Raw genomic sequence first — 27686 nt, 5'->3', positions numbered from 1 at the left:
TGGGGAAATTGCAAAATCTGTTCCCCAAGGACAATTGTGCAGGACAGAATGTTCAGTGAGGGGCATTTTCCAGGACACTTTGCCATGTGAAATTAGATGTTGAATTCTGACTACCCCGCATAATATACCCTACACTGCAGCAGGCTTCATCAAGACAAAACTGCCTCTCACTTTCAGCGGTTACCCACCCCGAGGATCCCAGATCTAAATAGGGAGTTTAAGGCTTGTCTCCCCTGTTTTCTTGCTTCTCAAACTCCTTACCATTGACTTCAAGCTTCTCCACTAACTCTTTCCATTTTACATATCAGCTCTCTTCATCTGCTATTTCCTGGTTTGTTCTCTACTCATGCAAAGCTTCCTTTTAATAAGTGTATCTCAGTCTTGACTCTTCCATCACCATCCCCTCAGCCTGGATCTCCCTTCCTCCCCCAAATCTGCTAGAACCCAGCTCTCCCCTTCTTTAAAGTCCTCTAAAATTCCAGCAGCTCCATGAAGCTTGACTGATTCAGTCCCACCATCATAGTTGCAACTGCCTTAGTACTTCTGTGCTTTAATTTAATCCTTAGCACTTGCATTCATATGTGCATTTTACTTCTTCAGTACATTCATCTGTACACTCGATTATTTTTTCAGCTATTTCCTGATGTATTTATACTACATTCCTGCTTCTATTTATTCTTCCTTTTATTTTGACTAGCTGTAAATATTTTTTTTTTAATCCAACTCCACTAGTAGATCGTAAAATAGAGGGCAGGGAGCACGTGCCTCACTACCGCTGTACTTTCCGTGTGCTCGGCACAGTGCTTAGTACACTGTGATGAAGAGTCCCACACTCCTACACTTAAATGCCATTCATTGACTGTATCTGCACTCTCACTGACTTTTTTTCCTGTCATCAGACTTCTGGTTCCCCTGCTCTTGGCACACTCCCTTATGAGCTCATAACTGAAGGATTTAACCTCTTTTCCTCCCAGGATCGTCATAACGCCATTCCTGATAGGGGCCTCAGGGAAAACTCAGAGGACTGGAAAGCAATTTGGATCATCACTGCCGAAGTTCAAAATGTCAGGGTTGGGTCTATTTTTAAACCTCACTAATAATAGGTTTGCCTAGAAAGTAACCTTTAATATTGCTTCCCTTCAGAGTTCTTCGGGGCAGTGTGCTGTGGATGCCAACGACTTCATTTTAATCCTAATTCCTTAAGAGCTTCAGTGAAAAGAGATGATGTATAAACCCAAATGTTGTTTCAATTTTGATTCTCCCACTCAAACATCTTCAATTCACTACAGTCTCACATCATTGGCTTCTGTTTTATGGATCAAAAACTTAGATGATTATAGATCAAGTAATTGGGCTAAAAGAAAGCTCTTAGAATTGCTTGGGAATCATCTGAATCAAGAATATCTTGAGAAGATTTCAGGGCCTTCTCCAGTTTGGAAAGAAAGGCATTCTCTTTGCTGAGCATTGAGCTCAGTGATCAGCACATCAAGGTGATGTCATATAATGTAGTCTAGTGTTATATGTAGGTTAACTTCCTTCATTCCGCTGACTCCTTTCCCAGCACTTAGTTCAGTGACCGACACAAGGTAAGCACTTAACAAGTACTATAATAATAATAGAGCTCCCAAACACATCCAAATTCCCCTTATCCCCCAAATCTTTCCCTCGGTCCCACTGAAAGTCATAGTAGTATTTATTGAACACCTATTTGGTGTGATGTCTACAAGGAACTTACAAGGATCTTAGGAAAGAAGCATGAAGATATGACTCAAAATATATATATATATATAATTTCTGAAGCACCCATCAATTCAACTTCCACTCCACTATTCCACTGACACTGCTTTAAGACTTATGATCAATTAATCAATGGTATCTGAGGGCTTACTATGTGCAGAACACTGAACTAAGCTCTTGAGAGAATATAAAACAACAGTCGGTAGACACATTCCCTGCCCATAACGTCCAATGATTTCTTGTTGTCAAATCCATGTTTCTTATCGATTTGCCGCTACCGTCTCACTGTCCCATTTGACTGTCACCTAGGAAGACCAGCAATTGTATGCCACTTTCTTGAGTGCCCAGTGGGAGCACTGAGTTGCCCTTTGACGAACTCCCCCTAGTCACTAAGAGCTAGGTTGAAGCAGTGCGGTCCAGTGGAAAGAACATGAGAATGGGAGTTAGCAGATGTAGGTTTTAATACTGGCCTCACCACGTACCTGCTGTGTGATTATGGACAAATACACGTGGGAGATGGACTGTTCTGAAATGCTTATGTTAACTAACCCAGCACATAATACAGTGTTTAGCACATTGTAAGCATTTAACAAATACCATTATGACTATTCTTGTGAAGTTGATGAGAGAGCCACCAACAAATATGCACTCTGGATGAAGCAATCAATCAATGACATTTATTAAGTGCTTACTGTGTGCAGAGTATTTCTTGCCCCGCTTCACCTGCTCCAGTGCTGGACAGTGAAAGAAGTTGAGATGGAAGATGGAACTTAGAACCGTTCCCATAGCTCCCTTCCATTCTTTTTCTCTTGATCCTCGCAGTTCCCAAGCTAGAGCAGGAAGTGGAGAGTTGAGAGAAGTGGTGGTTTAAGGGATTTGGGGCCAAGAGAAGGTTCAAGGTTTTAGAAGGGATTGGGGAAGGCACAAAATGGGGGTCTCTCTCTCTAATCTCTGAGGGAGTCAGAAGTCTTCACTTCCACATTTTAGGATCAGTGGAGAATACCTGCCCTCTTCTCTTCTGTCAGACTCTGCCTATCGTTTAAACTTGCTTCATCTGACCCACCAGTCTCCACCCATTATGCCCACTATTTCCTTCACCTCGCAGTTCCCGGGACCCAATTTCCCCACTCCAACTTACCTCTTCTGTCCCTCAACCACCCTTCCAAGCCACCTTGCCTGCCTCTAATTCATTCCCCTCTCCATCCACCCAATATGACTGCCCCCATCCAGATTGCAAACAAGGGGCTGGGTTTGGGTAACTTACAAATTGGGAAAGGCTGAGACCTGGGAATTTAGGGCTGGAAAGAATTGCCAGTCAGTTTAATAATAATAATTATGGCACTTGTTAAGAGCTCACTAGGTGTCAGGCACCGTTTTAAGTGCTGGGGTAGATACAAGATAATCGGGTTGGACACGGTCCCTGTCCATGTAGGTCTCACAGACCTACTCCATTTTACAGATGAGGGAACTGAGACAAGAGAAGTTAAGTTACTTGCCCAAGGCCACACAGCAGACAAGTGGCGGAGCTGGGTTTAGAACCCATGACCTTCGGATTCCCAGGCCCGCGCTCTATCCAGTAGGCCACGCTACTTCTCCTTTACCTTCTCTCCTGCCCTAGGGTTACAGTGCCCTAGGGTTACAGTGCCCAGTACTCTCAAGTTTAGTCTAGCAGTATCAGGGCTGGAGGGATGGAAAGTATCAGGGATTGAAAGAAAGAACCCAAACCTTATACCAGTGTCTCAGATCCTAGTGCTGCCCGATTCTGGGACTTGGACAAAATTGGGAGGAACCGAATCAAGGATCGGGAGAAGATAGCGTGTTTGAGTTTCCTCCTCGGACCCTGACCCTGTCTTTCTACCATGCCGTCGGCACAGGTACTGCTAGCTCCTGAACCTTGTGGTTATATGGGTCATAGAGGCCTAGGAGAAGGAAACTACTTCCCATTTGATCTGGAAGCTGGAAGAATGACAAGTTGAGACTGGGGTCTGGGGGAGCTGAGGAAGAGAGGGAGCAGAGTGATCAGGGGCTATACCCCCTCCCCCACCCCATCTGTGTTGGAATTGGAAGCTCTCCTGGGGCTGAGGCAGGTGAAAGGAAAAAGACAAGGTCTGATTTCTTTTCTTCTCTCCCTGCTGCATCCAGCCCTGGTCTTCCTCTTCCATCTCAACTTTCTGAATTCCAGATCCAGCTCCTCTGACTCCCAGAAGGAGTGGAGACAGGATCCTAGGGGGCAGGAGGTGGGAATCAGCTCGACTCCATTCCTCTCCTCCCCACCATCCAATCTTGGATTGGATGCTGGTCCGGGGCATGTGGCAGGAGTCAGATCCTTCAGAGCGTGACAGGGGCAGATAGGGAAGAATCAGACACAGTTTCTGTTTCCTGTCCCTGTCGCTAACCTGGGCTTCCCTCCCACCTCTCTTTTTCACCTCTCCCTGTCCATCTTCAACACAGTGACATGTGGCCTGTCAGTCACCTTCTAACTCAATAGCTAATTGGCTGGCAACAGGAGGTAACTTGTCTAGGGGTTGTGTGACCCCTAGTGGGGTCGAGGTTGTGTTGCGACCCCATGTATCACCTTCCTCATCAGCCTGCCCTCTGGTTTGGGGGTCTCCTGACACTATCATCTTCTGATTCTCTCCTTCCTGTCTCTGATTTCCTTCAGTGTCTCTGTAGACTGTATGCTCATTGTGGGCAGGGATCATATCTACTAACTCTGTTGTATTGTACTTTCCCAAGTACCTAGTATAGTGTTCTGCACGTAGTAAGTTCCCAATAAATACCACTGATTGATAGCTTAGAATATCCAGCACAATACCACTTTCTTTGTTAATAAAACATTAAATATGCTTGAATGAAGAGGATACTGCAGGGAAGGGTTTTTGGGTTTCTTAAAATCTAGTAACTACTTCTGTACACGAGGCATTAGTCAGACTCTCATTTGACTAGTAGAATCCAGATTTCTAAGTGAGTTTAGGGGAATTAAAGTGGATTAGGGAAAAAAAAGGATAAAATAAAGTTAAAGTTTAGTGTCATTCTATCTGGAGCATAAATGATTGAGGAGTGTTTTAAGAATAATTATCTTTGCCTATTGTGGATGCAAAATTGTAGAATTAGGAAGCGTGCTGACTTTTCATTTTTCCAGAATAATGAGGGGAAAGCTGTGATGTTTAAATTGAGAAAGGGAGTATTGTTCTGGACTGTAGATTTGCATCTTGATGGATATTAGTTCTTCTATTATGTCATGTGTATTTCTGTTCCTTGTGTTTAGTTACCAGCAAGACCTGGTGAAAAGAGCATGGGCCTGGGAACCATGGGACCTAGGTTCAAATCCCAGCTCCACCACTTGCCTGAGATGTAACCTTGGGCGGGTCACTTAACTTCTTGGTGTTCAACCTGATTCTCTTGTATCTATCCCAGGGTTTAGTACAGTACTTGGTTTATAGAAAGTGCTTAATAAGTATCACAATTATGTTATTATTATTATTGTTTCTGTCTATCCTAGTGTCTGACTTCTTCGCATGGAGAATGTCTTCTAGTTTGTAACTACTCATATGGTTAATATTGTCCTCTGTCTACCAGAGGCACACAATTGTTGTTATTGGCACACATTTTCCAGGTATGGGCCTGGTGGATAAACCTCTAAAATGAAAGTCTGTGAATTTAAGTTTTAGGGTCAGTCTAGCCAATAAGGATCTCTGCTACATTGTAACTCCTGGAGGGTAGGGATCCTGTGTACCAACTCTATTGTATTCTCTCAAGTGCTCAGAAGAGTGCTCTGCACACAGTAAGTGCTCAATATTGCCACCTTTAACTCTGTTTACTTAAATTGCTTTGGACTTATTTATCTGCACTTGTAAAATGGCCAGATGATACATTTCCCTATTTACTCTTATCCTCAAAATATTGTGAGCATAAATGAAATGAGACTTATGAAAATGCTTGAGCTCTTCTGACAAAAAATATTCTGTTTTTGATGTATGATCATTGGTACGAATTCCCTGGGAATGGAAAACTCTGTATATATTTTGGGAGCATAATTTAGCCTGACAACAAACTGTCACCTGTGAAACGATGATCTTCCAAAAATCACCTAAGAGGAACAGGGAAAGGACAGTTTCTTACCTGACTTCTGGAAGTGTTGATAGGTTGGGAGGGACAGAGTGGAAATAGTGACTTTTCCCCAGGATCCTGCCACTCTGCCAGCCTTACCCAATACTTTTCTGCCTTGTCTCTCCCCATCTTGTTACCAAATTGTTGGGTTATAAGGTCCTTGCTAACCCTTCTACCACTGGCCACATGCGATTAGCTAGATATTCCATAACTTGGGAAACAAACCTTTATTCTAAACCCCCACGTTGAAACTTTTGAACTCCTTTCTCGGAAGAGAAAAGAAGATTTTAATCTCAGAAAGCTGCTGGATTAGGTTTTTCCACTGTAAATTTCAAAAATTGAAGAAGCCCCAACATTCTGGGGACTCTCAACTGAGGAAAGGACAAGAGAGAAATAAAGTCCCTCCTAAATAATTAGGACGTGGAATTGGGTTAACAGTTATTGTATTCCAGCAAGTGGGACTCTTAGTCTCAGGTGATGAGGATCATCTGCTCATAACCATAGCATGTATTGGTAAAATGGGGAGGAGCTGTTGAAACATGCAAGAACTAAGAGATCTGTTGAGTAACGTCCCACTACTGGCCAGGAGAGAGGATCGGTGCCAACTAATAGGATACGCCAATGAGATCCTGGAATTTTTTTGAGAATCTTGCCAGTTTCTCTCCCAGGATTTGCTTTTGCCTTTTTGAGAGTTGAGTATCAACCCAGTTCTGCTGAAACTCCAGAAATCTTGGCCTTTTATTACCATTCTGCTGACTCTATGCTAATGAAATTATTAGCAATGAAACCATCTCAATTCATGTCACGTAAATCAGGGAATGGCCTCAATTAGACTTTTCAGTGGAGGCCAAGCAGCGTGGCTCAGTGGAAAGAGCCCGGGGTTGGGAGTCAGAGGTCATGAGTTCGAATCCAGGCTCTGCCACTTGTCAGCTGTGTGACTGTGGGCAAATCACTTAACTTCTCTGTGCCTCAGTTACCTCATCTGTAAAATGGGGATTAACTGTGAGCCTCACGTGGGACAAGCTGATTACCCTGTATCTACCCCAGCTCTTAGAACAGTGCTCTGCACATAGTAAGCGCTTAACAAATCCCAACATCATCATTATTATTATTATTATTATTATAACAGCATTTCTGATGAAAATGAGCTTAAGATGGACCACACCAAAACAGTAAAACAGTAGCTTTCATGATTTGCTAAAAATGTTTCATTTGCTCACTGCAATGCTAGGTTAAAAAGAAAGCACTCTATAAAACAGTTTTAACTGTTGCCAGGGTGGACGACTTGCTTTCTGCCTGATGTCAAAAGGGGAGGTGGGGAGCGGGCATCAGATGCCACATATTCGAGTCAGCTCCACCAATGCCTTCTGTGGGACACTGGGCAAATCGCCTCCACTTTCTGGGATTCAGTTTCCTCATCTGCAAAATGGAGATAGGTTTGTGAGCCCCAATGGGGCAGGGATTATATCTGATCTCATCAACTCGTTCTTACCCAAGCGCTTAGCACATAGCACATTAATGAATACCATTATTGTTAAATGGGCAGCATCTTAAGTATGATTTCATAGTTGGAGAGAAAACACCACCTTGTTTTAAATGTGGGGCCCATTGAGTCCATGATTTAAAAGTTTAAAAAGGAAGAGAGTAAGTATTTTGTCCACCCAGTGGAAAAAAGCCCAAAGCGGCTCTGATCGTGGAAAACCTCATCACATCCCCACATATGAATAAATTGTGATTTAGAACACAGAAAAAGTAATTCACAAGAGGCAGATCTATAAACGGCCAATAACTCACTTCTGGGCTTCGGCAGTCATGTGCTTGGCGTGGCTGCCTCGAAGGCAAAGGGAGCTATTCATTAGTATTTGAGAATTGCACCCGAATAACATTGAGAATGAGTGTTAAACCGATCCAGGCCACATTGTTGGGCTGAGTTTAATTCTATTTGGAATAACACCAGTATTATTTCCCTAGCACAGAGAGCCAGTCAAATAGTAGACTGCATGCTAGGTTAGTGTTGGTTCAAAATCATATTTTTTATGGCTTAAATGAAGGAAAAATCCCTAGAAAAGTAATTGAGTTTTTACTTCGCTTGATTCTTCATCCCAGCTCTATTTTTTTCCCCTCCAAGTGGAAGAAATCTGCTTGAAGTGTGAATGTCACTTAATGCTTTTTTTTTTTTCCTTTTCCTCAGGGAAACTCACATACCACCCATGACCCTTGGCTGTGTCCCTGAGATGTTGTAGTCATTTGCAGTAAAGGGTAATTGGCAGCAGAATACACTTTGTTCTGTACAGTGTTAAAAAATGGGCCACTTTGTTTTGCCAACCTTCATGAACTTCCTTTCACTTCAATGGCAGAGCGCAACATTTGTGTAAGAAAGAAATATTGTCTTCAATGGGAAATGTATTCCATGTGTGTTATAATTTATAATACGACAGATCTTTCTGAACCCACAGTATTTTTATTCACATGGTGGGGACTTTATCAACTTTTTGGAGCGTATTCTTTGAGGCGAACATAATTTTTATTTGTGGAAATATGTGATAAATATGAATAATAAATTTATATTAAAATTCCCACTTGGAACTGATTTCCCTAATAAATCAGGATAAAATGTCAGTCAGGCTGTTCATATGAAAAATATTAGAACAAATGTTCCCTGTCTAATTGAAAAATCTGTCTTCACCACGCACACGGAGCTGAGCTTAAAAGTGAAAGATGGGAGGGTTGTTAGGGTACCCCAAGTCGCAACTGTCACTAATGTAGGCTTGTTCCCTTTCCCCCCTCCTCCAATCTCCACTGAAAATAGTGAAGCTTTATTCCCAAAATGGTTGGAAGGGGCAAAGATACAATAGTTTCAGGAAGACATCGCCACTGGGGTTCTTCCAGTGGCTTAACCCGCTTGGGTTCCACCGTGCTCATCTTTCTGCACTCGAATGAGGGTGTTTTAAATTGCAACTGCACAAGCCTGGTGGAGATTCAGGATTTGCAGTGAGAGTTTAAAACCATCTCAATTATGAATGCTCCTGATGGTGAAGGAAATGGGAGAGGTTAATTCACAGGACCGTTCCTCTATTGTCAGTTGATAGCCTCGGGGTTGCCATGATTAGAGAAGCAGCGTGGCTCAGTGCAAAGAGCATGGCCTTAGAAGTCAGAGGCCCTGGGTTCCAATCCTGGCTCCGCCACTTGTCAACTATGTAACTTTGGGCAAGTCACTTAACTTCTCTGTGCCTCAGTTACCTCATCTGTAAAATAGGGATTAAGACTGTGAGCCCCACATGGGACAACCTGATTATCTTGTATCTCCCCCAGAAGGGATTTATCTATCATTGTTTTATGGTTGAAGAAACTGAGGTTAAGAAATTAGCAGAAGAGCAAACGTAGTTCTTGTGGTCTTTTCCGTTCTCTTTCAAGTAGTTCTTGGAACCAACATGGAGCCTCATTTATGACATCCTCCACAACTCATTAGACCTCTGCACAACCTGAAGCTCAAGGTGCTTTCTTGGGCCATTTTGTCTTGCCTTACTCTTGACGGGTTGAAAGCGCAGTAGATGATTTTAAAAGCAGATGATGGCATCCCCAGAAAGTCACACTACCCACTAAACAGTGTTGGATAAACTTGAGAGAAGCACAAGCAGGATTTTTTTCCAGCAAAAGGCAAAACATGAGCAATGGATGGGAGAGTATTAAGACAGACACAGTTGGAAGTTATTGTTGAGAGGAGTACAATGCAAGATAAGATATAGTAAGAGTGAATACATAAAAGGAAGATGGCTGATAAGCTTTAACGTTGATGGGTAGGAGGTTTGCTTTATTCTCAAAGAAATGGGCAGCTCTTGAATAATTTTGAGGAGGGGAATGATGTATTTTGATGTTTTAAGATAATTTGTGCAAGTTTTTTTATGATGTTTGCTAAGCACTTACTATGTGCTACATACTGTACTAAGTACTACTACTAATAATAATGTTGGTATTTGTTAAGCGCTTACTATGTGCAGAGCACTGTTCTAAGCGCTGGGGTAGACACAGGGGAATCAGGTTGTCCCACGGGGGGCTCACAGTCTTCATCCCCATTTTACAGATGAGGTAACTGAGGCACAGAGAAGTGAAGTGACTTGCCCACAGTCACACAGCTGACAAGTGGCACAGTCTGGATTCGAACTCATGACCTCTGACTCCAAAGCCCGTGCTCTTTCCACTGACCCACGCTGCTTCTCCTATGTACTATGTACTATGTACTAAGTACTATGGTAGATACAAGATAATCAGTTTGGACACAGTCCATGTCCCACGTGAAGCTCATATCTTTACTCCCTATTTTACAGATGAGGTAACTGAGGGCCAGAGAAGTTAAGTTACTTGCCTAAGGTCACATAGACAAGTGGCAGAGATAGGATTAGAATCCAAGTCCTCTGACTCTAAGGCCCATCCTCTTTTCACCTAAGTCACACTGCTTCTTGTGCAAATGTTTGTAAGATAACCTGAAGCAGTGAAGAGCTTGAGGTGGGGAGGCAAGAAAAAATGCTGTTACAGTAATAACTTGTGAAGTGATGGGCCTTGATCCAGAGTTATGATAGTAAGGAAGATTGACACAAAAGGGTGAATCCATGATTTATCAGAACCTCCATTGGTTGCCAATCCACCTCCACATCACCCAGAAACTCCTTAAAACACTCAATCATTTGGCCCCCTCCTACCTCACAACTCTCCTACTACAACCCAGCCCACACACTTCATTCCTCTAATGCCAACCTGTTTATTGTACTACGATCTCGTCTAGCTCATCACCAGCATTTCACCCGCTTCCCGCCTCTGGCCTGGAACTCTGTTCTTTTTCGTATCCGACAGACGATGACTTTCCCCACCTTCAAAGCCTTACTGAAGGCACATCTCCTCCAAAAGGCCTTCCCTGACCAAGCCCTCATTTCTTCTTTTCTCACTCCGTTCTGTGTTGACCTGACTTGCTCCCTTTATTCACCATCCCTACCCCCAGCCCTTACAGTTGGTAATCAGGATCCCTTCCCTCAAAACCTTGCAATCTAGTGGAGAAGCTGACAATCAATAGGTTTGTGTGATAAATTTGGCTTACAAGAACCTGCCCAACTAGTGCAAAGACAAGTCCCTGAACGGTGCCCGTGCAGACTGACTCTGCTCCCTTCCCTGGAGAGTTTACATTTCCATGTGAAATCAAGAATATTCAGATTATATATAAAATGATTTGCAAACGAAAGTATTCATTTTCCTTTGGACTTGCTAGCTAGGATCAAGTAGCTAGGATCAAGTTCACTCTGTCCTTCCAAAAAGTATTCTGTCACTGCATGTTTTGGAAAGAACGCTGTTGGAGAATTAGAGAAAGTTACTGCAATAATACAAGCCCATTTGGATAGAAAGCAATATGTTGGTGGAAGAATTAGCCTTATGCATGCCTACAACATTGGTCGAGGTGTGCACACTGTAATATGAGTTTCCCTTAAGTTTGTCAAAACCCAACCCCTGAGTTCTGGAATCCAGGTTTATGTTTTCCAGTTATTTCTGCCTAAAGAGAAAAAGGCAACAGATCAATAAAAATTAAAATGAGTCAAAATCTGAGATGCTGGGAACTCTTGACCAATTTTAAGCCCTTGGTGCTCCCTCCTTCATTCATTCAATCGTATTTATTGAGCACTTACTCTGTGCAGAGCACTGTACTAAGTGCTTAAGGTCAGTCTTTGTCAAATGATTGCATTTAAAGGAATGTAGCACAACCTAATCCCAGCTCCACCGCTTGTCTGCTGTGTGACCTTGGGCAAGTCACATAACTTCTCTGTCCCTCAGTTAACTCATCTGTAAAATGGGGATTAAAACTGTGAGCCCTATATGGGACAAGGACTGTGTCCAACCGGTTTAACTTGTTTCTACCTCAGTGTTTAGTACAGTGCCTGACACATAGAAAGCACTTAACAAATACCATTAAAACCCCCCCAAAACAACTACAAAAAACCCCTACAGTTTCAAGTAGGTCCAAGCTTACAATGATCTCATCTCTGAGCACCAAAAGAAATGGATTCCTATTTAAGGATGTGTCAAAAGTTCTGTCTAGAGGAAGGGAATTTTTTATTAAGGCTCAAAAGTAGTGACCTCTTTAAGAAGTCAGTAACCCTCATATATGTTGATAATTGTTGGAAAGGACTTTTGAGCTCCTAGAAAAACTAACCTATAAAAGTATATAGTGCTGTTATTTGGTTTGACCTTGTGAGCAATAAAATGTTTTCTGGGAGCAAACTCCTCCTCCATCTCGGAAGGTGAAATTATTTTTTCAGGCACTAAAAAATTATCATTCTACCACCTGATGGAAGTCACTATATCTTGAAATAACATAATTTCCGATTTTCAGACTGCCCACCTAAGATTAAGATTATCCATCCTTTGGGTTTATCATTTCCACCACATCTAAATTTTGAACCTACAATTGGAACAATAATAAATTCTGCCTCCGCTCCTTCACCACCAATTTTCTTCTCAACCACCTAGGATCTGGTTTGTACTCTATAAAGACAATTCTCCTCAAAGTCTACAGTGACTTCATTATTGATAAAACTAATGGACTCTATTTTTTAAGCATTGTCAAGCATTATTCTAAAATCTGGGAGAGATGCAAGTTTATCAGGTTGGAGACAGTCCCGGTTCTACATGGGGCACTCAGTCTAAATACGAGGGGGTAGGATTTAATCCTCATTTTACAGTTGAGGAAACTGAGGCCCAAAGAAGTTATGTGACTTGTCCAAGGTGTCACAGTGGAATTGGCAGAAGCTGGATTAGAACCTAAGTCTCTGATGCCCAGGCCTATGTTTTTTCCACTAGACCATGTTGCTTCCCATTGTTGACCATTGTAGAATTTCTTTCCAAGCCTTGGTTTTTCTGATTTGGCATTCAGCTGGTTCTCTCTCCAGTCTTTTTGACCATTCCATCAATTGTTTAAATTATAACCACAGAATTTTCCACCTAGATGTCCCGAACAAACTACCGCTATTAATAAAAATTCCTGGTAGCACTGCCTCATACTTGTTGCAAGAAAAATGGAGACATACTGAATTAATATACAGAAAATGGATTTTCAGAAGTAATGCACAATGAACATGTTATTTTGGGTGAAAGTTTGAAGAAGTCATACCTAACTTTTTTTTATGGCATTTACTGAGCACTTAACAGGCAGGTGTCAGGCACTGTATTAAGCACTGCGGTAATACATGCAAATCAGGTTGAACATAGTCCATGTCCCACCTGGGGCCCACAGACTTAATCTCCATTTTACAGAGGAATGAAGTGACTTGTCCAAGGTCACCTAGCAGACAAGTGATACAGCTGGGATTAGAACCCAGGGCCTTCAACTCCCAGGCCCGTGCTCTAGCCACTAGGCCATGCTGCTTCTCAGTCTGTTCAGATCCAGACTATGACACATCTCTCAGTGTTTGAAAAATAAGAGATTTAACATCTTTAATTGTTACAGTTTGGTGTTTTCATTATTCAACCTGTCTTATAGCTATGTCTGGGGTCACAAAATGTGACCCCAGTTGCACTGTAAATATAGGCTGAGGCATGATAGAAACCGGTATATACTAGACCACATTTCATTTGAGCAATAAAAGGAGAACCTATCTCTCTTTCATATTAACATAATGCTGAAAAATGTAGCTGATGATGTCAGCCATATTTTTTCCACACTGGCACTATTGTTGCTGTGACAAAATGTAAAGTCCAAATTATAGTTTCTCCCGTTTTCATTATGGGACAATTTAACACCTGTCAGAAAAGGGAGTATTTCAATCTTCCCACAATCATAAAAACACAATTGCTACTATTCCTTGCAAGTTTGCATTATACTTGTCTCTTCACTAGCTGGAAAATCTCTCAATTACAATAGACGGCTTCATCTGCCTAAGGATGCGTTTCTTTCATAGCTGGGGCTGGGGATTCCCAGTCATGGTTGCAGCTCCTGAATTTAATGAAGGTGCTTGTTTTTAATAGCAAAACTACCTATGAAATGAAAGGGATGTAAATTATCATAGCAGTAAACTAAATGGCATTCACTAAAATGGAAAAAATCGAGTTTTGATTCTATTGGTACAAGATTAAACGGAATAATCAGGTTAATCGCCGAACTTCATTTTCGTAATAGTTTCAGTCCTCATTGATCATTTTACCAAAGTGATTGATAGATGATTGACTTGTGATTCATTTCTTTATATTTCCCCTCACCCATCCTCTGCCAGAAATGCTAACAATTCATGGCATGCTCTGCACACAGTAAGGTCTTAATAAATATGATCGGTTGAAGAGGCTGAAGACCTATAAACTTGACAATCAACTCCTGTACTGATGAAGAATTCCATAGATTCTGTGTTTTGGGTCCAGATGTAGATTATTGGCAAAATGCTTAAGGAATATGATAGCATATTTTAGCAAGAATCCACCCTCATGTTTTCCTGGGTTTTTTTAATTGTTATTAGTGAAAACATAATCTTGCCAAATGAGAATGAATTGCTCAGTTTTATATGACTACTCAGTTAAAAAACAAAAGCAGAATCTTTCACAATTACTTGGTTTATAAGGTCTCTTACTCACCATGATGTTAGCGTTACCTCTTCAACTAACCTTTTTTGTGGATTAGGAGATTCAGGTCAGCTCCTCCACTGAGATGCATTTCTCTAAGAGCAAAGTCTAAGATTCTAAATGCAGATGAGAGACAGAGCCCTTCAGTAGCCCTGAGCTGGGCTATCATCCATATGTTAACATGCATGTGTCAGAGTCCTCATTAGATATCTAGGAACTGAAGATTTGGGGAGAATCATTCCCTAAGCCAACCACCAGCTCAAATAACTTATTTTAAAGGTTCTCAGTCCATTGAATTGATAGCATTATTATTCCAAAGCTTGAGAAAGAAGCAAATGAGGTGCTTGAAGCTGAAGAAAAAGGGAAAATTAAAAAGAGTTGAAATCAACTATAGTAAAGCTAAAGAAAATACTGGCCAGAAGGTGGATTTGAGAGGGGTAAAGTTAGATTTGTTTTGTTATAAAATCTAAATGCAAAGATTAGGGGCCAAACTACTTCACAAAAAGACATAGCATTTTTTTCCACATAGAAAGACTACCAGTAATGTGTGGACAGTAATAATAATTTTTTCTCAATATCAAAAATGGTGACATTAACTCTTTCTCCCTAGATATAGTGTTGAAGGCAGCATTAAGAGAGTCTTAAGAATTTTCATTCCTGAAGCATAGAAAAAAAGATTTAGGAATAATTAGTGACAAATGATCCTCTAATAGAAACCACGTATAATCTCTCCCATAATTGGATGTGATTTCATATTGTCTTCCTGCTAGATATTTCTCTTGCTTTTTTGGGGGGTGGTATTCTCCGTGACTCCAGCATAGGGTTTCTGCATGATCCCAAGTCTCTTGAATCTTTTAAATTGGGCAAAGTCGCTCTTGCTTCACATCCAAAGCTTTTGCCATTTTTCTAGTAACTATTATTGATTTCAAATGAGTTAAAACAAGGGAAAAGATGCATAGTATAGGATGAGACCAGTGTGCTCTTCTGAGTTAAACTGATACTGTAGTTTATATAGCCCCAGTTTAGCCCTTGAGCGACTCTCACTTCTGTATCCCAGTTGCAATTCAGGTCGAGCTGAATAACCCCTGTCATTGTCTCGGCCTGCCATGAGGTTTCTCAGCTCAATGCTACACTTGAATGACACTCTGTCATTATGCTATATTTAGGTAATGAAAGGTGTAATTAGCTTTGTTCTGCTGCAAACCGATCCTGCCTCGCATGCATTATAAAAGGTAATAAAATAGGTGCGCAGATATAAAAACCTGAATAAGCATATTATGCAGGGTAATTTCACAGACCCAAAAACTGATGAAAGAGCCCGGGAAAGGGAGCCTCATTGCTTCAAAGGCTGAAAACGGGCGCTTGTCAGTAGAGGCTATGCAAGAAGTCAGTCCCGTAGTATATCAAGGTCTCAACAGAGCAGATATTTAATCAATCCCCTACTGCGGTGGCTGTTCCATAATTGATGGCATTTTGGTGATGATTGCTTTTCTATTATGGTATCTTATCTCTCTGGGAGGACTCGGTGAGGGGAGAGGTTTTGTCCGATTGTCAGTGGCCATCCAGAACATGCATTATCCAGAGTCTATCTCCTTTGTTAGACTGTCCTCCTGTCAAGAATTGTTCTCCTCTGCTTTGTTTAGGACTTAAGCCATCTGTTCTATCACACCCCATTGATTATCTGCAAGAATGAATGCAGATGATGAGAAAAGTTCTGGCAGAAAAGATACCAAAGGAACGGGTTCCTTAGTGCCAAATTAGTTAGTTGTTGGTACATCACACTTTTATTTTACCACCCGTAACACTACCTGTGCAAAGGGGTTTTTGGTGTCTGTGCTAAGTGCTGCTAGCTTCACTAAAGAGCAGATGGCAGGAAAGGACTGCTAGGTGTCAAGAGGATGGATCTTTTAATTGGGCCAAAGTCAAGCTGAGCAATTTGACCCCCCTGCACTTACTGTACTTCCCAACCCAAAGGGAGCAGATCCACCAGAAAGCAGGGTCCACGTGTCAAAAACCCAGATCATGTTGGTTTGGGACTTCTTTTTAATCCTATCTTATGTGAATCCTAACAGTTTCTGAATGGCTATCTCAAGGTGCGTTAACTGCACTCTGTTAGTTAAAGTTTCAGAAGCACAATCAAATTAGAATTTTCAAAGTAGCTGCCCAAGCAGCAGTTTTAGGGTCACCTTTATCGACATGCTAGGCCAAGCTCTCAGGGTAAATGAGGTCACCAAAAAAATAATTTGGAGGAAAAACAACAGAAAGCCTCAAAAAGAGCCAGAGCTGCCCTGTTGCAGTGGGTGAGAGGAAGAGGCTAAGCTTCTGAAAGGAATGTTTAAGAAGAGATTATTGAGAACAACATTCAGAAAACCCAGAATGATGAGGGATTTAAGGAGGAACATGGAAAAGAAAGGAAATGATCTACAGTGGAAGAAGTGTCAGGTAGTTCAAGAAGAGTGGAAGAGTAGTTGGTGGCCTGTGGAATTAGCTGTATGAAAGTCATTTATGACTATAGGATGTGCAGTTTTCATGGAGTTACAAGAACAAAAATACACAGTCCTCTCTCTAGTCTGTAAGCTCGTTGTGGACAGGGAACATATCTACCAATTATATTGTATTGTACACTCCCAAGATCTTAGTATGGTGTTCTGCATACAGTAAGGGCTCAAATATCATTGATTAATCTCAGTTACCCTCATCTACCTCTTCTCACCAACTCCCACCTGACTGCCTATGATATCTGTTCCTACTAGGCAAACTTACAAACCCACTTGCTTCACCTGTTCCTCCCTTTTCCACCAATTTATGGCTTTGACTTGTAATTCCTCCTGCTTGGAAAACAGCCTTTCCTTCTACGCATGACACCTCATTTCTTCCAACCTCCAAATGCTGCTTAAGGATCACTTCCGTCCTCTGTTGAAGACTAGCCCTGCCAGTTTCAACTATTCCAGTCACTTTAAAAATCGACTGCACCAACTTCCATTCCCTTCCATGTGTAATTGCAGATGATTGCTTTTATGCATATATTTATCTATGGGGTTTTCTTCCTTTAGACTGGTACTTCCGTTGATGTCAGAAACCCTACCATCCACTTTTTTGTAATTCCTTATGGCACCTAGTAAATTGTGGGCACTCGGTAATGTTTGCTGGCTTAAGTGAAAGGAGACACTGGTTCTCCAAAGAGCTGGGAAGTAAAGAAAGTGAAAAGGGTAGTGTGGTAATTAGGGGGAGATTTAGGGTGACATAAATGCTTTTAAAGAAAGAGGAACACCTGAATGGAAATGGAAATGAACTAGAAATAGGGGAGTTAATTTAATGTTGATGGATGGAGGAAGAACGGTGACTGGGAGAGGATGTAAAATCAAGAGCACAGTTGAGGGCTTTGAATTAGAGAGCATGTTGTGTGGGCTTGGTTAAGTCACTTAACCTTTGTGGACCCCAGTTTCCTCATCTAGAAAATGTAGATCTTAATACCTTCGCTCCATGCCTCAGAGTGATGTTGTGAGGAAAAAAATGAAGAAGTAGTTTGGGCTAATGGAAAGACTATGGGCCTGGGAGTCTGGAGACCTGGGTTTTAATTCCTGCTCTGCCTCTTGACTGCTGTGTGACTTTGGGCAAATCACTTAACTTTTCTGTGTGTCAGCTTTCTCATCCTTAAAATAGGGATTAAATATCTGCCTCCCTCTTAGGCTGTGAGCCACATGTGGGATAGGGACGGTGTCCTACCCGATTATTTTGTATTGACCCCAGCATTTGTTACAGTGCTCTTTGCACAGAGTAAACACTTTACAAATACCACAACTATTATTTATGCTTATTAATAAAACTGGGCTAGGTAATGTGAAAGTGCTTTGGACTATAAATGCACTTTACAAATTCAAGGTAAAAATATGAAAAGCAAGAGAAGGAAATTAAGTTGAGGGACTTTAAAGGAAACTATTTTCCTTGAAAAGGAGGGGAAAAGAAAAGTCTAGGCTGATCAGAGGTATCAGAATTTTGAGGAGGGTTGTGAAGGTGAAAAAAGAGCATTGTGGCATAAAATAGAAATGAAAGTGAAAAATCACTATTGATTATCAAAGACCAGAGGAAAACTCAATATGGAGAGAGTGTGTTTTGGTGGAGAAAGCTCTGGTGGATCTCTGTTGTTCTTTGGAGCTATTCAAGCAATGTGAGTTGGTAATGGACAGTAGTGAGCAGGTAATGTGTCTGCTGTACTCTCCCAAGTGCTTAGTACAGTGCTCTGCATACAGTAAATTCTCAGTAAATACTGTTGACTGACTGACTGACGGGTTGAGTCTTGGTGGGACAGATGAAACAAAAATTAGGGGCATTTGGAAGTAGAAAAGACAAAGCATTAACTAGGCCAGGAGGTGGAAAGAAAAAACTTAATTGATGTTCCGATCTACAATTTGAGAATGGGAACTGGAACAAATCATGTGAAATCTCAGTTTCATTGATGGGGATAATGACTTTACAACCTTAGGTCAGCATGCCCCTAATCTGATTTTGGCAAAATAAATTGCCACTATCGGTGGCAAAATCTTTTTTATTTTGGCTATGAAGTACGAAATGGGTCTTGGAGGTCCTTCAAAAGTCTTGGATCACTTTCCATGTTCTCTTGGCATTTAGCCCAGCAATGATAAGAGACTGAAGCAGTTGCCTCAAATTACCCATTGTACTAGTTGGTTTCTGGAGAATTTCTGGAGAGAGAAATCACCAAAGAAGTTGTGAACTGGGAAATAAGGATATGAGATTTTAAGAATGAAACAAAGTCTGGTACAAGTGGCATGCATTTCTGTGCAAGAAGTTTTGATTTAATCCAATTTAATCCAATAAATGTACTCTCAAATATATACGGCTCCCTTTTATATTGCATTGGGAAAATGAGTGGGTTCACATTGTTGTGAAAAAATAATTGCATTTTTTGTCTTTGGGTTTAAACTATTTCAGACATTGTCTTTGTTTAGTTTAAGACAATTAAATTTGGTTCACTCTGTATGAAAAAGGAGTAAGAAAAATGAGGAAAAAGAATAAACTAGGATTAACTAAATTTAGTCTATTGAGAATATTTCAGGGAATTCATTGTTATTTTTAGTGAATTAAAAAGCTCTCACCTACTTATTGCCATGGATCTAATCGCAACATGCTTTGTGTGTTCTGTTAGTGAGTCTACAGTGAAAAATTCAACTAAGATATTCATGGAGTCCCCTACATGAATTTTTCATACTTGGAATTAAGTTTATGAAAAAAGGGAATTTTAAATTAGTGATTTAAAATGGAAAAAAATCCCACCTTTTTTCAGTCTCATAATTCCAGTTGGGCAATACACATTTTCCTGAAACTACTGCCACCTTGATTAGTTTGGTGGAAAGAGCCCGGGCTTGGGAGTCAGAGGTCATGGGTTTGAATCCTGCCTCTTCCACTTGGCAGCTGTGTGACTGTGGGCAAGTCACTTAACTTCTCTGTGGTCTCAGTTACCTCATCTGTAAAATGGGGATGAAGACTGTGAGCCTTATGTGGAACAAACTGATTACCCTGTATCTATCCCAGCGCTTAGAACAGTGCTCTGCACACAGTAAGTGCTTAACAAATACCAACATCATTATGATTATTATGATGATAAGAAGAAACTTGGTAAACTTTAGACCAAATGAAAATCCATTTTGGAAACCATGAGAGGGAAATGGTAATGAAAATGGAAGTGGTACTTGCTTATGTCATTCAAATCTAATTCATACCTATTCATAAGTCACTCCAACTTAGATTTCAGATGCACTATGACTTTCTCTTTGAAGGAGTTAAAAGGAGCATTACCTATTTCAGCAAAAATAACAGGAAACTTGTGTGGCTAACTGATGATCAGTTTCATCCATAAAGACAGGGAACCCTTTAGAACATGTGGGAGGTTCACAGTTAATGTTGTTCTCAAGCTAAGGACAAATACAATGATATTTTTAAGTTGTCATGTTGGAATTGTGGCAAACCATAGATTTTTCTCTTTTTACCGGAAAATCTAACAAATGGTTCTCATTAGGTATAAGGAGTGACAATGGCTGGTTAGACTAAATCCAGACCCTGGAAGCAGTAAAGGGAAAAGTCCAAACTTGCCACCCTAAAAAAATGAACCTATAGTGCAGTAATACAAGGGAATTTAGCTTGGGGCAGATGTAAAACTCATAGCCTAAGACCCTTTGAACTTTTTATCTTGAGAAAAGACCTCACCAAAATCTTAGAACATCATTCTCTCTGCCCACTCTGAATTCTCATTTCCATGAACAAAATCTGTTTTCTGGCATCTAATACTATTTGCTTGAAACTTTGAATGATAAAAATATTTTCCTCTGCATATTTTTGTCCTCCCAGAGTCCAAACAGTGAAAGTTGTAAAAATGGAATCCTATCTGGGGCAGGGAATGTGTCCCAAGTGCTTAGTACAGTGTGTTGGCTTGAAGGGATGATTTTTATAGACCTCATCATCTTATCCTGGCCTTGCCTCTGCCCTACTTGCTTTGTCAACTCTTATGTCATCTGAGCTGTGCCACAAGTTCATAGCCATGATTCTTCACTGAGATCACTCGAAACTGTCTCTCAGCCTTCTGTATGTCTTGCATTATTGTTTCAAGTAGACCAAAAATAACCAAATAGAAATGATTCAGTAGGCTTCACCATAAGCCAGGCTCCAATTTTACAATTAAATATTCTTGATAAGAAAAGTCTTGGTCTCTATAGGTTGGCACTTATACCTAAGGTATTGAATGGAATAATATCAATCAATGGTCTTTATTGAGCACTTACTATGCAGAGCACTGTACTAAGTGCTTGGGAAATGACAGAGCAGTTAGATACATTCCCTGCTCACAGTGAGCATACGGCCTAGAGATAATATCATTCAAACTTCCCGAAGAAGTTTATTTTGGATGGGAATTGATAGTTCCTGCATTTCTGGAATTGAAGGAATCTGCCGTCTACACTGTAAGGCCTTTGTGGGCAGGGAAAGTATCTATCAATTTTGTTACATTGTACTCTCTCAAGCGCTTAATACAGTGCTCTGCACACAGTAAGCATTCAGCAAATGTCACTGATTGATTTCCCTTTCCCCAGAAAGTGGCTTTTCTTTTCTTTAACTACAACCGGAGAACACAAAAGGACGATTAAATGCAGGGAGTTGGTGATGTTCAGACCACCTCAAAGCAATCAAAGCCTGGTTCTGAGCCACAGTTAAACACTTTTCTATTCTATAGAGTCAAGTAGGTAGAAAAGAAAATCACGGCGAATAGCATTTTCAGCTTCGGTTTGGTTTGGAGAAAAGTCATCTCAATATGCTTTCCTTTTATCCAGTCCAAACTTCCCTCAACTCTATCTCTTCACTATTTGCTAAAGGAAAGTGTTTGTGATATTTCCTTGGGCTGATTCATATTAAAATCGTCAGGGACCCTAATTGGTTTGACTCAGTGAGAGTGTTTGTGTTGAAGGTTTTTCCCCTCCCCTTTCTTCCACCTCAGAGGTTCACTCATTGTTTGTAATCAGACTTTCTCTAAACCTGCATTTTCCCAAACAGAAAGGAATGCTCAGCCTCACTCTTTTAACTGATAGTGACAAGATAGATACTCATGTTTTACTGGAGTCGGGGAATTCGTTTGATCTCGGCAGGGGTTCCACTAGTAATAAGAGGTGTCATAGACAGAAATCAGTCTCAGAGGAGAGGGATATTATCCATGTTGATTAAACTGGAACACACCTACAGGAGGTTGAAATGCCCTGTGCTGTTCTTTAAGACTGAGGTACCTTAAGGAACTCTTAATGAATTTGCCCAGTTTCTAGAATTGCCATTCCAAGTTCCAGAGACTCTTTACAAGGCGAGAAATGAAAATGGCAATACTGAGAGGCTATAAAATTTGTCATTTTACAAGCATCCGCTTATCCTCCTTAATTATCTGTGATGGGATTTAGATAAATTGAATGAATCCAATGAGTTAAGACCACCGAAGTGGGAGTACTGATGAGGGGGAGGGATAAATCAGGAAGACCTGGAGGAGATGGGATTTCAATGGTGAATGAGACTATGAGCCCCATATGGGAGAAGGGCCCGGATCCAACCCTATTTGCCGGTCTCCACCCCAGAGCTTAGTGCGGTGTTTGGCACATAATAAGTGCTTTACAAACACCATAATTATTATTATTATTCAGAAGGGGTTTGAAGATGGGGAGAGTAGTTGTCTGCCGGATATTAAGTGCAAAGAAGCTTCAGACAAAAAGGAGGCAGAAGGCATACTGCATACATTAATGGCATACCAAGTGCCAAGCAAAAATAGCAAAATCACTTGGTGCACAGTTCCTGTCTCACAAGGAACTCAATAAGTAGGGGAAGAAAGAAAAATATAACAATAAGAATTTGATACAAACAACAGTGAAGGGATAGTAAAGCTTAGCAATCTAAAATATCAATGTAAAAAAATAATGCATGCTAACATCCCTGCTCTGCCACTTGTCAGCTGTGTGACTGTGGACAAGTCACTTAACTTCTCTGTGCCTCAGTTACCTCATCTGTAAAATGGGGATTAAAACTATGAGCCCCACATGGGACAACCTGATGACCCTGTATCTACCCCGGAGCTTAGAACAGTGCTCTGCACATAGTAAGTGCTTAACAAATACGAACATTATTATTACTTGGAGGGAGCTGTCTTTGGGTACCTCACCATTCATAGCAAACAGTCTGTGATAGCAAAATGGCACAACACCCACTCTGCCATAAAAGTTGCACAGACAGACCTGACTCTCATGGCATCAGTCAGAAGGAAGGAGGCTGTTTCAGACATCCGAGGGCTCCTAGGGGACCCCGGAGCTTTAGGTGTCTTGGAAACCTCTGAACATTTCCCTGCCTAAGGGACAATATCTGTATTCTCCCCTTCGCACTCACTGTTCTTTCTGTTTTTCTCTACAGTGTAATCTGTTGGGGTTGAGCTGTTGTGTTTTGAATATGCTGCCATTTTTATGAACCCTTAAGAGTTTTCTGGATGAAGCCAGGGTTTTGAAAATCTCTTCACTGCTCCTCTCTTTATTACATTCCTAGTAAATTGTGCCTAGGAGTGGTGGTGTTGGGGGGTGGGGGGGAAGAATTTGGAATTCCAATCCTACCTTTCTCTGTTCACTGATTTGCTGGTGGGGTGTTGGGGGGAAGGGGGTGGGTGTGTTGTCAGTCACATAACTTGTTGGTATCTGTTTCCTTATTCAGAACAGACCTGTTCTCCTCTTCCCACCCTGGGGTTTTTATAGACTGGATAAATTGAATAATCCTTTGGCCCTTTAAAAATGACAGTGAAAATCTTAATTTTTGCATTGGATGCATGAATGCAAGTGCTGGTACTGAACACATCTTCTAAAACAAAGATAGTGCTACATGAAAATGGAGGAATCACTTGCAGAAGTGGTACCTGGGTTTACATAGATTGGAGGATTTAGGAAAGCAGAAAATAAATATTGAGTTGAATAATAAATCTTCTCAATGCCAACTTTAGATTTTAGGGTGATAATAGAAATAGGAATGTAATGTAGTTAAATCAGCAGGTGATAGATGTTAAAGCAAAGCTTACTAGGTACCGCCCCCCCCCCAACCTCCTTTCTCCCTTCTCCCCCAGCTATACTTTGTGCCAATTATGCTGCTTAAATACTTAAATATAGGACTACAGATTTTTAGGTTTTATTTGATTTAACCTGATTTCTACCACCTAAATCATTCTTTTAAAGTTAGGGTTAATTTGATTAAGGGTTGTCTAAGTGTGTGTTGCCAAAATGAATCTAAATGAATGCATGAAATTTGTTAATTGAGTCTAATTTGGCTACGGTCAACACCCCAATTTAGGAATTTTCAGTGTCTCCACTGTTAATAGAATCAATATATGTTTGAGAATGTGCTCTCTGGAAGGTTTAATTATTTTTAAATAGCATCTTTTTTTTTCTGGGCTATTTTATCTTCCCATTCTGTAAATAGCATGTAGTTTCCCTAGAAAACTGTCATCTATCCAAATAGTTTATCAATAATAATAATGGAAAGAGCACAGACCTGAGAGGCAGAGGACCTGGATTCCTGCTGTATAGCCTTGGGCAAATCACTTAACCTCTCTGTGCCTAAATTCCCTCAACTACAGAATGGGGATTGAATCCCCGTTCTCCCTCCTACTTGGACTGTGAGCCCCATGTGGAACCTGATTATATAATATCTATTTCAGTGTTTGGTACAGTGCTTGGCACATAGCGCTCAGCAAATACCACAATTATTATTAATTGCTATTATTATGAATGCCATTATTCTTGTTCCAATATAGAGCATTTCTTTCAAAAACGAGATTGGGCTATTGCTAGATTTTGGATTGATACTGGAATAGGATGTCTCAAAGAAATATTTTAGGCACTTGGGAACATATAATAGAAGTGGAATCAGTTCATAGTATTTACTGATTACCTAGTTTGTGCAGAGCATCATACTAATTCCTTGAGAGAATATAATAGAAAGTTAGAAGACACAGTCCCTGCCCTTGGGGAGTTTATGGGTCAATGGGAAGGGCTTACAAGATGCAGTCTCTCACCTTCTATAACTGACACAAAATTGATTTCTTCCTCCTCCTCCTAATTCCTCCTCTTCTATGAAGGCTTAAAAACAGTCTTTTAAAGATAGGTAATATGTATTTACCAATTATGTTATACTATAGTCTCCCAAGCATTTAGTTCAGTGCTCTGAACACAGTAAGCACTCAGTAAATGACTGATTTTCCTGTAATAGGGAGTTTTACCACTATCTCTAATATTTCCTTTCACCCAAGTTTTAGTAATTTCACACTTGGTTCCATAGTCAATATAGATTCTCTGGAGTGACAAATTAATAATAAAAGAGACACTTAAATGTGTGAAATGATTTGACTTTTCTGTAAAATAGAATGAGCTCAAAGCTTTAGGTTTTTATGCTTCTTCATAGTTTCCCTACTGAAGCAAGAGGGACCTAAAGAAAGGAATTGTCTTTGGAATTCGTCATGCAAATATGAAAGTCTCTGAGTCGTACAGAGCCAACTTTGCTCTGTTTAACTTGAAAGATGATTGTACTGCAAGCTAGTTGTTCTCTGAAGGCAAGCAATTAAAACTAACAAGGTGAAATAAATTTTTGGAGCATTATTGATCAGAGAATCTTTATGTTTTCAATTGAGAGATGAAAATACATGATGGATTGAATAATTATAGCAATTAAATTTACATGTTTAGAAACTGGATTTTTCTCAGCCAGCTCCCTGTTTTTATCAGAGCAACATATTCCCAATTAGGACTTTATTGGCCATATTTTATTATTATTTAAAAACATATCTTCCTAATGTCCTTGCAATAGTAGCAAAGTAGTACAGTTACTGCCTTGATTGATTGATAGGTGGAAATTGAAAGTAAAGTGAGTTTTATGCTGTCCTGGTCAGTCCAGTAAGCTTGGATAGAAAAAAGGCTGAAGAAAGGAATTTTAAGAGCAAAAGAATTGTCAGGGACTGTTGGAAATGCAATTTTATGTTTCCTGCTAAGAAGCTGAAATTGCTATTTTAGGACAAAGTCTAAAGTGGTCTGCATGGAAATTCTTTGCAGAATGATCTGTAATCAATCAATCAATCAATGATATTTATTGAGTGCTTTCAGTGTGACCGTACTGTTATAGCCACAAGCAGGAAAGCGTAGGTTTATTTTCTGTAGCCTCCATAGTATTCTATGAGGTCTCACATTTGTAACAAGATATAAGATTTTCCATTTTCATCTGGACAAGTGTTGCAGCTGGCCTATCAACTCTTTCCATATGCTTTCTTCATCTTTATTCTTATTTTCCAGTCATCCTTCTGCACTAATTACTGTGCTGAATTGTCTATGTTTACATATAATTCTTTACATCTGGAAACTACTTAACACATCCTAATGGGATCTGGTTTTGATACATGGTGATTTTTCTTTTTCTTCAAGTTAATCTTCATACTATTCTATAGTGGTGTTCCTTGTTCCATTAATAATAGTAATTATAATAATAATAATGTCTTATGTTAAGCTCTGTACTAAGCACTGGGATAGATACATTATAATCAATTCAAACACATTACCCTCTCCCATAGGGGGTTCACAGTCTAAACAGGAGGAGAACACGTTTTGAATTTTACAGAGGAGGAAAGTGAGGCACAGAGAAGTTAAGTGACTTGCCCAAGATGACCCAGCAGGCAAACAACAGAACTGGGATTAGAGCCCAGGTCCCCTAATTTCCCAGCCAATGTGTTTTTCCACTAGGTCATGTTGCCTTTCATTAGCTTCAGGAAAGGTATCAGGTTTCTGCATATCTATACCTCCTCCAACTCCAATTTTCCCCAAAAATAGGGAAAAGATCAGGCAAGTTTCTTCACATTTCGAAGGTGCTGCTAAAAAGTGTTTGATTTCTGAGTGGTTTTTTTAGCAGTTTCATTGATGATGATGATGGTATTTGTTTAGCGCTGTACTATGTGCCAGGCACCGTTCTAAGCACTGGGGTAGATAGAGAAGTAGCGTGGCTTAGTGGAAAGAGCCCGGGCTCCACCGCTTATCAACTGTGCGACCTCGGTAAATCACTTAACTTCTCTGTGTCTCAGTTACCTCATCTGTAAAATAGGGATGAAGACTGTGAGCCCTACATGGGACAACCTGATTACCTTGTATCTTCCCCAGCACTTAGAACAGTGCTTAGCACATAGAAAGCACTTAACAAATACCAACATTATTATTATTATAATACAAGGTTATCAGGTTGTCCCACATGGGGCTCACAATCTTAAACCCCATTTTACAGAAGAAGTCACTTAGGCACAGAGAAATTAAGTGACTTGCCCAAGGTCACACAGCAGACAAGATGGGGGTTCTCTAAGATGGGGTTAGGCTCTGACTGCGTCTCAGCAGTGCGCTTGGGTGAGGGATGGCTTGAGATATGATTTTAGACGGTGAGTCCGCCATCCAATCTTGCTTATATTATTTCTACCCCAGCACTCAGTACAGCGCTTGGCTCAAAGTAATCGCTTTAGAAATATCACAATTATTATTCTTAGCATATTACCCTTAGACCCTCGGAACGGGGACTTTTTTGTCTTATATTGTTTCTGTCGCAACGCTTACTACAGGGCTTGGCAGAGAGAAAATGCTTAAAAAGTATCACAATTATTATAAGACAGTCAAGCAATCGCCATCGCGGTATACCGAAGTGGGGAAATTTAAACC

At 40.5% G+C, this 27686-nt stretch overlaps 1 long non-coding RNA gene across 2 annotated transcripts in view; it reads left to right on the top strand.

Moving 5' to 3' along the window:
- The window catches only part of LOC120638628, a 136272-nt gene that overhangs the window by 58865 nt on the left and 49721 nt on the right, over positions 1-27686 (top strand). The window lies entirely within an intron of this gene.

Source organism: Ornithorhynchus anatinus, chromosome 9 (genome assembly GCF_004115215.2).
Source record: "Ornithorhynchus anatinus isolate Pmale09 chromosome 9, mOrnAna1.pri.v4, whole genome shotgun sequence".
Taxonomy (NCBI): domain Eukaryota; kingdom Metazoa; phylum Chordata; class Mammalia; order Monotremata; family Ornithorhynchidae; genus Ornithorhynchus; species Ornithorhynchus anatinus.
Note: the sequence above shows the minus strand (reverse complement) of the source record. Positions and strands in the feature narration are given on the sequence as shown.